Source organism: Rutidosis leptorrhynchoides, chromosome 3 (genome assembly GCF_046630445.1).
Source record: "Rutidosis leptorrhynchoides isolate AG116_Rl617_1_P2 chromosome 3, CSIRO_AGI_Rlap_v1, whole genome shotgun sequence".
Taxonomy (NCBI): domain Eukaryota; kingdom Viridiplantae; phylum Streptophyta; class Magnoliopsida; order Asterales; family Asteraceae; genus Rutidosis; species Rutidosis leptorrhynchoides.
The window spans coordinates 233,076,659-233,091,216 of NC_092335.1; positions in this window are offsets into that span (position 1 = coordinate 233,076,659).

Consider the following 14,558-nt stretch of genomic DNA (forward strand, 5'->3'; position numbering starts at 1 on the left):
GAATAAGATAGTTGTATTCGTGTGGTGTAATATATGTAATATAGTGTGCTTAGGCTTTATGATATATGTAAAAATTGCTTGTATTAATAAGTAATTTTTTTTATGAATCTAACTCTTGTCTATTTTACAGTTTAAAAACACAAAATGGATAGACAACCCAATATTTTAAGAGACCTACCCGGAGACATGATTGATGAAATCTTATCTAGAGTCGGTCAGAATTCCTCGGCACAACTATTTAAGGCGAAATCAGTTTGTAAGACATTCGAAGAACGTTCCAAGAATGCCTTGGTTTATAAGAGACTTTCGTTTGAAAGATGGGGGATATCACATTGGGAAACCCATAAGTTACGATGTGTTTACTTTGACGCATATATTGCGGGGAACCCAAATGCTATTTTACGCAACGGGTTAAGAAATTATTTTGACTCAATGTATCCGAATATAGGACTTCATGATTTAGAAAAAGCGGCTAACATGCAACATAAAGAAGCATGCTATGCTTACGGGTTAGTAATGTTCGCTTCTCACCAAAGTGAGAAAAAGAACATCGGGCTACAACTATTAAACAAAACGTTCCCACAAGTGACGGAGTCGGTAATTGGGGTAAGAAATGAGGTTTTTAGATTGTTACGGGACTGTTGGACATTACGTAACCCTCGTCCCTTTGACGACGTTACAACACGCTATCTTATCAACGGCCATAACGGTTATGTTCCACAAGACCAAGGATGGGAAGTAGTCCTAGTAAAACCAGAATGCATGACTTGTTTCTGGACGTATGAATTACGTGTCTTTATTACCTTTGCTGAACGACTTGTGTACTAGCTAGAATTATCTTCACAACTATATCTTGTATCAAAGTTATTGTGTGCTATATTTCATGCTTTATGTAAAATAAGCGGTATTGTAAGTTTGTAAAATATTGTATAAAAGTTTGAACGCGAAATATTATTATAATCAGTTTTTCATATAGAATTGTAGTAGTTGAATTGTATATTAGCTATTAAGTATGAACTTAACGGGTAGGTACTACCCGAATTTAAACTTATAAAACGCTAATATGAAGAAAAAGCTTTTATAAATGAGTTCATTTTATGCTACGAAATACTATTAACTACTCTTAATATTCTGTATGATTAACTTGTTCCATTTGACTATTTTGAAGGAAATGGCACCGACTACTCGACATACCGTGAATATGAATGAAGAGGAATTTCGTACTTTTCTAGCTTCAAACATAGCCGCAGTACAGGCTGCGCTACATACCAACAATAACCTTGGATTTAGCAGTACAGGAAATCGTGTAGGATGCACCTACAAAGAATTCACTGCCTGCAAACCTTTGGAATTTGATGGAACTGAAGGACCGATCGGATTGAAACGGTGGACCGAGAAGGACGAATCGGTGTTTGCCATAAGTAAGTGTACTGAAGAGGACAAAGTGAAGTACGCTACGCATACCTTCACAGGTTCTGCGTTAACATGGTGGAATACCTATCTAGAGCAAGTGGGACAAGATGATGCTTTTGCACTACCGTGGTCAGCATTCAAGCACTTGATGAACGAGAAGTACCGTCCTAGAACCGAGGTCAATAAGCTCAAGACAGAACTTAGAGGGTTACGAACCCAAGGACTTGATATTACCACGTACGAAAGACGATTCACAGAATTGTGCCTATTGTGTCCGGGAGCGTTCGAAGATGAGGAAGAGAAGATCGACGCGTTTGTGAAAGGATTACCAGAAAGAATCCAAGAAGATATAAGTTCACACGAGCCCGCCTCCATACAACAGGCATGTAGAATGGCTCACAACTAGTGAACCAGATTGAGGAAAGAATTAAAGAACAGACGGCTGAAGAGGCCAATGTGAAGCAAGTCAAAAGAAAGTGGGAGGAAAACGTTGATAAGAATCACCAATACAACAACAACAGCAATTACAATAATAATCGCAACAATTATCCCAACAATCGCAACATCAATCGCAACTACAACAAATGGCCCAACAACAACAACAACAACAATAACAACAACAGCAGCAACTACAACAATCATCCCAACAACAATAACAACCGCAACAACAACAACAATCAGAAGCAGCTATGCCAAAGGTGTGAAAAGTATCACTCGGGGTTTTGCACCAAATTTTGCAACAAGTGTAAAAGAAATGGTCATAGCACGGTGAAGTGTGAGGTCTACGGACCAGGGGTTAACAGAACGAAAGGAACAAATGGTGTCGGAACGAGTAATGGAGGAGCAAGTAGTGTCGGAGCAAGTTATGCCAATGTAGTTTGTTATAAATGTGGAAAACCGGGCCACATTATTAGAAATTGCTCGAACCAGGAGAACACGAATGGACAAGGCCGCGGAAGAGTTTTCAATATTAATGCGGCAGAGGCACAGGAAGACCCGGAGCTTGTTACGGGTACGTTTCTTATTGACAATAAATCTGCTTACGTTTTATTTGATTCGGGTGCGGATAGAAGCTATATGAGTAGAGATTTTTGTGCTAAATTAAGTTGTCCATTGACGCCTTTGGATAGTAAATTTTTACTCGAATTAGCAAATGGTAAATTAATTTCAGCAGATAATATATGTCGGAATCGAGAAATTAAACTGGTTAGCGAAACATTTAAGATTGACTTGATACCAGTAGAGTTAGGGAGTTTTGATGTGATAATCGGTATGGACTGGTTGAAAGAAGTGAAAGCAGAGATCGTTTGTTACAAAAATGCAATTCGCATTATACGAGAAAAAGGAAAACCCTTAATGGTGTACGGAGAAAAGGGCAACACGAAGCTACATCTTATTAGTAATTTGAAAGCACAAAAACTAATAAGAAAAGGTTGCTATGCTGTTCTAGCACACGTCGAGAATGTACAAACTAAAGAAAAAAGCATCAATGATGTTCCCGTCGCAAAAGAATTTCTCGATGTATTTCCGAAAGAATTATCGGGACTACCTCCACATCGATCTGTTGAATTTCAAATAGATCTTGTACAAGGATCTGCACCAATAGCTAGTGCTCCTTATAGACTCGCACCCAGCGAGATGAAAGAACTGCAAAGCCAACTGCAAGAACTATTAGAACGTGGTTTCATTCGACCAAGCACATCACCATGGAGAGCTCCTGTTTTGTTTGTCAAGAAGAAGGATGGTACATTTAGGTTGTGTATTGACTACAGAGAGTTGAACAAACTTACCATCAAAAACCGTTATCCACTGCCGAGAATTGACGACTTATTTGATCAACTACAAGGCTCGTCGGTTTATTCGAAGATCGATTTACGTTCTGGATATCATCAAATGCGAGTAAAGGAGGATGATATTCCAAAAACTTCTTTTAGGACGCGTTATGGTCATTACGAGTTTATGGTTATGCCGTTTAGATTGACTAACGCACCAACTGTGTTCATGGACCTTATGAACCGAGTGTGTGGGCCATATCTAGACAAGTTTGTCATTATTTTCATCGATGACGTACTTATTTACTCAAAGAATGATCAAGAGCACGAAGAACATTTGAGAAAAGTGCTAGACGTATTGAGGAAAGAAAAACTGTACGCTAAGTTTTCAAAGTGTGCATTTTGATTGGAAGAAGTTCAATTCCTCGGTCACATAGTGAACAAAGAAGGTATCCAGGTGGACCCGGCAAAGATCGAAACCGTTGAAAAGTGGGAAACCCCAAAAACTCCGAAGCATATACGTCAATTTTTAGGATTGGCTGGTTACTACAGAAGATTCATCCAAGATTCTCCAAAATAGCAAAACCCTTGACTGCATTAACGCATAAAGGGAAGAAATTTGAATGGAAGGATGAACAAGAAAAGGTGTTTCAATTATTGAAGAAAAAGCTAACTACGGCACCTATATTGTCATTGCCTGAAGGGAATGATGATTTTGTGATTTATTGTGACGCATCAAAGCAAGGTCTCGGTTGTGTATTAATGCAACGGACGAAGGTGATTGCTTATGCGTCTAGACAATTGAAGATTCACGAGCAAAATTATACGACGCATGATTTGGAATTAGGCGCGGTTGTTTTTGCATTAAAGACTTGGAGGCACTACTTATATGGGGTCAAAAGTATTATATATAACGACCACAAAAGTCTTCAACACATATTTAATCAGAAACAACTGAATATGAGGCAGCGTAGGTGGATTGAATTGTTGAATGATTACGACTTTGAAATTCGTTACCACCCGGGGAAGGCAAATGTGGTAGCCGACGCCTTGAGCAGAAAGGACAGAGAACCCATTCGAGTAAAATCTATGAATATAATGATTCACACTAACCTTATTACTCAAATAAAGGAGGCCAACAAGGAGTTTTAAAAGAGGGAAATTTAAAGGATGAAATACCCAAGGGATCGGAGAAGCATCTTAATATTCGGGAAGACGAAACCCGGTATAGGGCTGAAAGAATTTGGGTACCAAAATTTGGAGATATGAGAGAAATGGTACTTAGAGAAGCTCATAAAACCAGATACTCAATACATCCTGGAACGGGGAAGATGTACAAGGATCTTAAGAAACATTTTTGGTGGCCAGGTATGAAAACCGATATTGCTAAATATGTAGGAGAATGTTTGATGTGTTCTAAGGTCAAAGCTGAACATCAGAAACCATCAGGTCTACTACAACAACCTGAAATCCCGGAATGGAAATGGGAAAACATTACCATGGATTTCATTACTAAATTGCCAAGGACTGCAAGTGGTTATGATACTATTTGGGTAATAGTTGATCGTCTCACCAAGTCAGCACACTTCCTGCCAATATAAGAAGATGACAAGATGGAGAAGTTAGCACGACTGTATTTGAAGGAAGTCGTCTCCAGACATGGAATACCAATCTCTATTATCTCTGATAGGGATGGCAGATTTATTTCAAGATTCTGGCAGACATTACAGCAAGCATTAGGAACTCGTCTAGACATGAGTACTGCCTATCATCCACGAACTGATGGACAGAGCGAAAGGACGATACAAACGCTTGAAGACATGCTACGAGCATGTGTTATTGATTTCGGAAACAGTTGGGATCGACATCTACCGTTAGCAGAATTTTCCTACAACAACAGCTACCATTCAAGCATTGAGATGGCGCCATTTGAAGCACTTTATGGTAGAAAGTGTAGATCTCCGATTTGTTGGAGTGAAGTGGGGGATAGACAGATTACAGGTCCGGAGATAATACAAGAAACTACCGAGAAAATCATCCAAATTCAACAAAGATTGAAAACCGCCCAGAGTCGACAAAAGAGCTACGCGGACAGTAAAAGAAAAGATATAGAGTTTGAAATTGGAGAAATGGTCATGCTTAAGGTTTCACCTTGGAAAGGCGTTGTTCGATTTGGTAAACGGGAGAAACTAAATCCAAGGTACATTGGACCATTCAAGATTATAGATCGTGTCGGACCAGTAGCTTACCAACTGGAGCTACCTCAACAACTCGCGGCTGTACATAACACTTTCCACGTCTCAAATTTGAAGAAATGTTTTGCTAAAGAAGATCTCACTATTCCGTTGGACGAAATCCAAATCAATGAAAAACTTTAATTCATTGAAGAACCCGTCGAAATAATGGATCGTGAGGTTAAGAGACTTAAACAAAACAAGATACCGATTGTTAAGGTTCGATGGAATGCTCGTAGAGGACCCGAGTTCACCTGGGAGCGTGAAGATCAGATGAAGAAGAAATACCCGCATTTATTTCCAGAAGATACGTCAACACCTCCAACTGCTTAAAATTTCGGGACGAAATTTATTTAACGGGTAGGTACTGTAGTGACCCGAACTTTTCCATGTTTATATATATATTAAATGAAATTGTTATTTACATGATTAAGTGTTTCCAACATGTTAAGCAATCAAACTTGTTAAGACTTGATTAATTGAAATAGGTTTCATATAGACAATTGACCACCCAAGTTGACCGGTGATTCGCGAACGTTAAAACTTGTAAAAACTATACGATGACATATATATGGTTATATATATAGTTAACATGATTTTATTATAAGTATGTATCTCATTAGGTATTTTAACAATGAGTTATATACATAAAAATGAGACTATTAATTTAAGAAACTCGAAAACGATATATATAACGATTATCGTTATAACAACGTCTTACTAGGTACATATGAATCATATTAAGATATTGATACACTTGGTTAATTATGTTAAATGATAAGTAAATATATTATTAAGTGTATTAACAATGAAATACATATGTAAAAATAAGACTACTAACTTAATGATTTCGAAACGAGACATATATGTAACGATTATCGTTGTAACGACATTTAACTGTATATATATCATACTAAGATATATTATATATCATAATATCATGATAATATAACAATTTAACATCTCATTTGTTATAATAAACAATGGGTTAACAACATTCAACAAGATCGTTAACCTAAAGGTTTCAAAACAACATTTACATGTAACGACTAACAATGACTTAACGACTCAGTTAAAATGTATATACATGTAGTGTTTTAATATGTATTCATACACTTTTGAAAGACTTCAAGCCATTTATCAAAATACTTCTACTTAACAAAAATGCTTACAATTACATTCTCGTTCAGTTTCATCAACAATTCTACTCGTATGCACCCGTATTCGTAATCGTACAATACACAGCTTTTAGATGTATGTACTATTGATATATACACTCCAATTATCAGCTCTTAGTAGCCTATGTGAGTCACCTAACACATGTGGGAACCATCATTTGGCAACTAGCATGAAATATCTCATAAAATTACAAAAATATGAGTAATCATTCATGACTTATTTACATGAAAACAAAATTACATATCCTTTATATCTAATCCATACACCAACGACCAAAAACACCTACAAACACTTTCATTCTTCAATTTTCTTCATCTAATTAATCTCTCTCAAGTTCTATCTTCAAGTTCTAAGTGTTCTTCATAAATTCCAAAAGTTCTAGTTTCATAAAATCAAGAATACTTTCAAGTTTGCTAGCTCACTTCCAATCTTGTAAGGTGATCATCCAACCTCAAGAAATCTTTGTTTCTTACAGTAGGTTATCATTCTAATACAAGGTAATAATCATATTCAAACTTTGGTTCAATTTCTATAACTATAACAATCTTATTTCAAGTGATGATCTTACTTGAACTTGTTTTCGTGTCATGATTCTGCTTCAAGAACTTCGAGCCATCCAAGGATCCGTTGAAGCTAGATCCATTTTTCTCTTTTCCAGTAGGTTTATCCAAGGAACTTAATGTAGTAATGATTTTCATAACATCATTCGATTCATACATAAAAAGCTATCATATTCGAAGTGGTAAACTTGTAATCACTAGAACATAGTTTAGTTAATTCTAAACTTGTTCGCAAATAAAAGTTAATCCTTCTAACTTGACTTTTAAAATCAACTAAACACATGTTATATATCTATATGATATGCTAACTTAATGATTTAAAACCTGGAAACACGAAAAACACCGTAAAACCGGATTTACGCCGTCGTAGTAACACCGCGGGCTGTTTTGGGTTAGTTAATTAAAAACTATGATAAACTTTGATTTAAAAGTTGTTATTCTGGGAAAATGATTTTTATTATGAACATAAAACTATATCCAAAAATTATGGTTAAACTCAAAGTGGAAGTATGTTTTCTAAAATGGTCATCTAGACGTCGTTCTTTCGACTTAAATGACTACCTTTACAAAAATGACTTGTAACTTATTTTTCCGACTATAAACCTATAATTTTTCTGTTTAGATTCATAAAATAGAGTTCAATATGAAACCATAGCAATTTGATTCACTCAAAACGGATTTAAAATGAAGAAGTTATGGGTAAAACAAGATTGGATAATTTTTCTCATTTTAGCTACGCGAAAATTGGTAACAAATCTATTCCAACCATGACTTAATCAACTTGTATTGTATATTATGTAATCTTGAGATACCATAGACATGTATACAATGTTTCGACCTATCATGTCAACACATCTATATATATTTCGGAACAACCATAGACACTCTATATGTGAATGTTGGAGTTAGCTATACAGGGTTGAGGTTGATTCCAAAATATATATAGTTTGAGTTGTGATCAATACTGAGATACGTATACACTGGGTCGTGGATTGATTCAAGATAATATTTATCGATTTATTTCTGTACATCTAACTGTGGACAACTAGTTGTAGGTTACTAACGAGGACAGCTGACTTAATAAACTTAAAACATCAAAATATATTAAAAGTGTTGTAAATATATTTTGAACATACTTTGATATATATGTATATATTGTTATAGGTTCGTGAATCAACCAGTGGCCAAGTCTTACTTCCCGACGAAGTAAAAATCTGTGAAAGTGAGTTATAGTCCCACTTTTAAAATCTAATATTTTTGGGATGAGAATACATGCAGGTTTTATAAATGATTTACAAAACAGACACAAGTACGTGAAACTACATTCTATGGTTGAATTATCGAAATCGAATATGCCCCTTTTTATTAAGTCTGGTAATCTAAGAATTAGGGAACAGACACCCTAATTGACGCGAATCCTAAAGATAGATCTATTGGGCCTAACAAACCCCATCCAAAGTACCGGATGCTTTAGTACTTCGAAATTTATATCATATCCGAAGGGTGTCCCGGAATGATGGGGATATTCTTATATATATGCATCTTGTTAATGTCGGTTACCAGGTGTTCACCATATGAATGATTTTTATCTCTATGTATGGGATGTGTATTGAAATATGAAATCTTGTGGTCTATTGTTACGATTTGATATATATAGGTTAAACCTATAACTCACCAACATTTTTGTTGACGTTTAAATCATGTTTATTCTCAGGTGAATACTAAGAGCTTCCGCTGTTGCATACTAAAATAAGGACAAGATTTGGAGTCCATGTTTGTATGATATTGTGTAAAAACTGCATTCAAGAAACTGATTTCGATGTAACATATTTGTATTGTAAACCATTATGTAATGGTCGTGTGTAAACAGGATATTTTAGATTATCATTATTTGATAATGTACATAAAGTTTTTTTAAACCTTTATTTATGAAATAAAGGTTATGGTTTGTTTTAAAAATGAATGCAGTCTTTGAAAAACGTCTCATATAGAAGTCAAAACCTCGCAACGAAATCAATTAATATGGAACGTTTTTAATCAATAAGAACGGGACATTTCACTATCTTCACCGATCACAAGAGTCTCCAGCACATATTCGATCAGAAGCAACTGAATATGAGGCAGCATCGATGGATCGAGACGCTGAACGACTACGATTGTGAACTCCGTTACCACCCTGGCAAGGCCAATGTTGTAGCTGACGCTTTAAGCCGAAAGGAGAGGACGACACCTCTTCGTGTAGGGCTCTGAACATCACCATCCATTCGAACCTCAATAGCCAGATCAGAGTAGCTCAAGATGAGGCTCTCAAGGAGGAGAATATATCTCACGAACATTTGAACATACTCGTCTCTCGATTCGAGGTTAGGGATACTGGACTCCGATTTTATGCCGGAAGTATTTGGGTACCTCTTTATGGAGATCTACGGAACCTTATACTTGATGAAGCCCACAAGTCGAGATATTCGATTCATCCCGGAGCGGGCAAAATGTACCACGATCTTAAGGAACAGTACTGGTGGCCCAATCTTAAGAAGGACGTTGCAACTTATGTTGGTAAGTGTTTGACTTGCTCAAAAGTTAAGGCCGAGCATCAGAGGCCCTCTGGATTACTTCAACAACTGGAAATCCCACAATGGAAGTGGGAAAGAATAATGATGGATTTCATCACCAAGCTACCAAAGACGGTGGGCGGATACGATACCATTTGGGTTATTATTGACCGTCTTACCAAATCTGCACACTTCTTGGCTATGAAGGAAATGGATACGATGGAAAGACTTGCTCAATTATACATCAAAGAGGTTGTATCTCGTCATGGTATACCTTTATCGATCATCTCAGATCGCGATCCCTGTTTTGCTTCCAGATTTTGGCGTTCTTTACAAGAAGCCATGGGAACCCATCTCAACATGAGTACTGCTTATCACCCACAGACCGACGGGCAAAGTGAACGAATGATTCAGACCTTGGAAGACATGTTGCGTGCATGTGTTATCGATTTTGGAAAGGCCTGGGAAAGGCATTTGCCACTCGCCGAATTTTCTTACAACAACAGTTATCACTCGAGCATTAATGCTGCACCTTTTGAAGCGTTGTATGGCCGCAAGTGCCGATCTCCTATTTGTTGGGCCGAAGTAGGCGAAAAGCAAATCACCAGACCCGAGGTAGTCCATGAAACCACGGAGAAGATTGCTCAGATTCAAGCTAGACTTAAGACCGCCCGCGATCGCCAAAAGAGTTATGCCGATCTTAAACGTAAAGAGTTTGAATTCAATGTGGGCGACCGTGTAATGTTGAAGGTTGCACCTTGGAAAGGTGTGATTCGTTTTGGAAAACGTGGAAAGTTGAACCCGCGATACATGTTGTTGTTGGTCAAGTGTTACTAGTTAACTTTGATCTCATTTTTCTTGAACTAAAGTTAACTTTAAAAGTTCAAGAACATGGAAGTATAACTTTTTAGTTATAACTTCATACACTTGTGTTAGATTTAACTTAATAACTTTAGATCTAGACCTTTGGGTCTTGGATCTTCAAGATCTAACTAAGAACTATGTTCTACATCTTAAGATCTTGATTAGTTAGTTTACTTTCAAGTTTGTAGTTCAATATTACTTTTATAGTTCATGTATGTGTTAAATCTAAGACTTTAATGTAACTTTGGTTCATCAAAACACTTGCAACACTTAAGTGAGTTGTGCTACATATCTTAGACTTGCACTTGTGTTATGATGGTCAAAACTTGGTAAAGATGATGTAAATCCATCAACGGGTTGTACACTTGAAGCTATATGCATCAAGGATGATAAACGTGATGAACATCAAGCACCAAGAACCCACCGGAACCTACTGTTTTACTGTTTCTGGGTCTGATAAGTACAAGCCTGGCTACTGTAATGTTGATATTCAGTTAGCTCTGTTCGAGTAGATAACTTTTCATTTAGGACTCGTCTTAATCTGATTTACGGTTTAGGATTTATGGCCCTCCGAGTGTCACTATGTCTTTTAACGTTGTGCTGAAAATTCTGACCTACTCGCACTTAGACCGTCGTCACGGTCAAACGAAGACGAGTTTGATTCTGGAATTTTTACCACAATTAAAGGACTCATATACGGAGCCATGGCCACTGGTCTCACCTTATTTCAGTAGGTATAGAGGCCGTGGTGACTGACCGAAGTCAGCCTTTGTTTTAAACTTCTTTCATAAACGAAACGTACTTTACACCTTTTGTTTGATGATGATTGATGATGACCCTTAAGACCTAATTTACATACTTTTAAACCTATTGGAACGATTTACTGACTTAGTACTATTTGACTTAGGTTGAGGACCTTCCGGACCTACGTACTTGCTTACTTCCCGACTCGACTTTACCACTACTTTACCACCGTGAGTTATAGCATTCCCTTTTTACTTTAACTATTTTGGGAACTGAGAATACATGCATGATAATGCTAAAAACGAACATATATTTCATAGCATTATTCCTCAAGAAAGACAAGCTTTTAGTTGCAATTGTTCTATTTACAAGTGATATTCGTTTAAATAATAAAAGGTGAAGACAAAAGACAGATTCGACGAATTGAAGATGCAAACGACCAAAAAGCTCAAAAGTACAAAATACAATCAATGAGGTTCAAATTATTGATAAGAAACGTCTCAAAATTACAAGAGTACAAGATTCAAAACATAAAGTACAAGATATTAAATTGTACGCAAGTACGTTCGAAAATCCGGAACCGGGACCAGAGTCAACTCTCAACGCTCGACGCAACGGACTAAAAATTACAAGTCAACTATGCACATAAATATAATATAATATTTAAATAATTCTTATAATTATTTAATATATTATATTATTTATAAAACCGTCGGCAGAAGAAAACAACCAAATATGAGCCTCCCCAGCTGGCCATGCGATCGCATGGCCTGGAAGGCATAAATCCATGCGATCGCATGAGCCCCAGTTCTAGCCCACATGCCTATAAAAATCGAGCTTTGGTGCACCACAAATCCATCTATCTTTCTCTTCTCTCCATTCATACGTAATATTTATATTTATAATTTATATTTTAATTTTAATTTTAATTATAATTCTAATAATAAGGGTATGTTAGCGAATATTGTAAGGGTGTAAGTCGAAATTCTGTCCGTGTAACGCTACGCTATTTTTAATCATTGTAAGTTATGTTCAACCTTTTTACATTAATGTCTCGTAGCTAAGTTATTATTATGCTTATTTAAAACGAAGTAATCATGATGTTGGGCTAATTACTAAAATTGGGTAATTGGGCTTTGTACCATAATTGGGGTTTGGACAAAAGAACGACACTTGTGGAAATTAGACTATGGGCTATTAATGGGCTTTATATTTGTTTAACTAAATGATAGTTTGTTAATGTTAATATAAAGATTTACAATTGGGTGTCCCTATAAATTACCATATACACTCGATCGGACACGATGGGCGGGGTATTTATATGTATGAATAATCGTTCATTTAACCGGACACGGGAATGGATTAATAGTCACTATCACTAGAATAATTAAAACAGGGGTGAAATTATGTACAAGGACACTTGGTATAATTGATAACAAAATATTAAAACCTTGGATTACACTCAGTCGACATCCTGGTGTAATTATTAAACAAAATATTAAAATCTTGTTACAGTTTAAGTCCCCAATTAGTTGGAATATTTAACTTCGGGTATAAGGATAATTTGACGAGGACACTCGCACTTTATATTTATGACTGATGGACTGTTATGGACAAAAACCAGACGGACATATTAAATAATCCAGGACAAAGGATAATTAACCCATGGGCATAAAACTAAAATCAACACGTCAAACATCATGATTACGGAAGTTTAAATAAGCATAATTCTTTTATTTCATATTTAATTTCCTTTATTTTATATTTAATTGCACTTCTAATTATCGCATTTTTATTTATTGTTATTGTATTTAATTGCACTTTTAATTTTCGTACTTTTTAATTATCGCAAGTTTATTTTATCGCACTTTTATTATTCGCAATTTCATTATCGTTATTTACTTTACGCTTTAATTTAAGTCTTGTATTTATTTTTAATATTTTACATTTGGTTTTAACTGCGACTAAAGTTTTAAAATCGACAAACCGGTCATTAAACGGTAAAAATCCCCCTTTGTAATAATAATATTACTTATATATATATTTGTATTTTTATAAAAGTAAACTAATATAGCGTTAAGCTTTGTTTAAAAAGATTCCATGTGGAACGAACCGGACTTACTAAAAACTACACTACTGTACGATTAGGTACACTGCCTATAAGTGTTGTAGCAAGGTTTAAGTATATCCATTCTCTAAATAAATAAATATCTTGTGTAAAAATGTATCGTATTAAATAGTATTTCCTTGTAAAAATTAATAGCTATTTTCTATATACCTCGCACGACATCAAGTATTTTTGGCGCCGCTGCCGGGGACAGTCTTAAAAACCGGAAGCGCAACGCTATATATATAAAAAAAAGATTTTTACTTTTAGTACGCTTTTGTAAAAATACGTTTTAAATATTCAAAAATATTAAAAGAAAAACAAAAATATAAATATTTTTTTTAAGAGTTTGGTAAATATTTAAGTTTTATAAAGTTTCTTTATTTCTATTTTTTTTTAGTTTGTAAAAATATAAGTTTTATTTAATTTATAAATATATTTTATATTTTACAGCAAAAAAAAAATAAATTTATTAATTCGGCCTGTACTGTAGCAGCCCACTCTGTGGTCCGAAACCCTAGCCCATGCGATCGCATGGCTGGGCAACTGAGGACTCATGCGATCGCATGAGCCCATCTGACACGCCAGACTGCAGCCAGCAATCATTACGGAGTATAATTATTAATTATAATTAATTATAACCCTAATTAGGGTTTAGGTTATTTTATTATTTAGATTAGTTTTAATTAATTTGTATTTAAAATTTTAATTAGTTTTTATAAATTACAAAATTAATAGTTTAATAAAATAAATAATATAAATATAATATTTTTATAAAAATTGTACTTTTTACAACTTTTTGTATATTTTTATATTTTGTCTCTTTTTAATCGTTTTATCGTAATATTTGTATTTTTAGCTCATACTTAGTTTTAAATATAGTTTTTGCCATAGTTATTTTTACTTCTAGATTTTTAGGCTTTGCCGTAGAATTCCTTAAGTGCTTTTTCTTTAGACTAAGATTTAAGTGCTTTAGAATTTTGCGACGCCTTTTTAAGTTTTAGTTTCTTTTTAAGTTATTTTCATTTGGGATATAGTTTTTCCTGTAAGCTTTAATATTTTTAGACGACTTTTACCTATGTATCAATTATCATTCCAATTAGTAATCTCAATTTGCGATTATAATTTTAAGT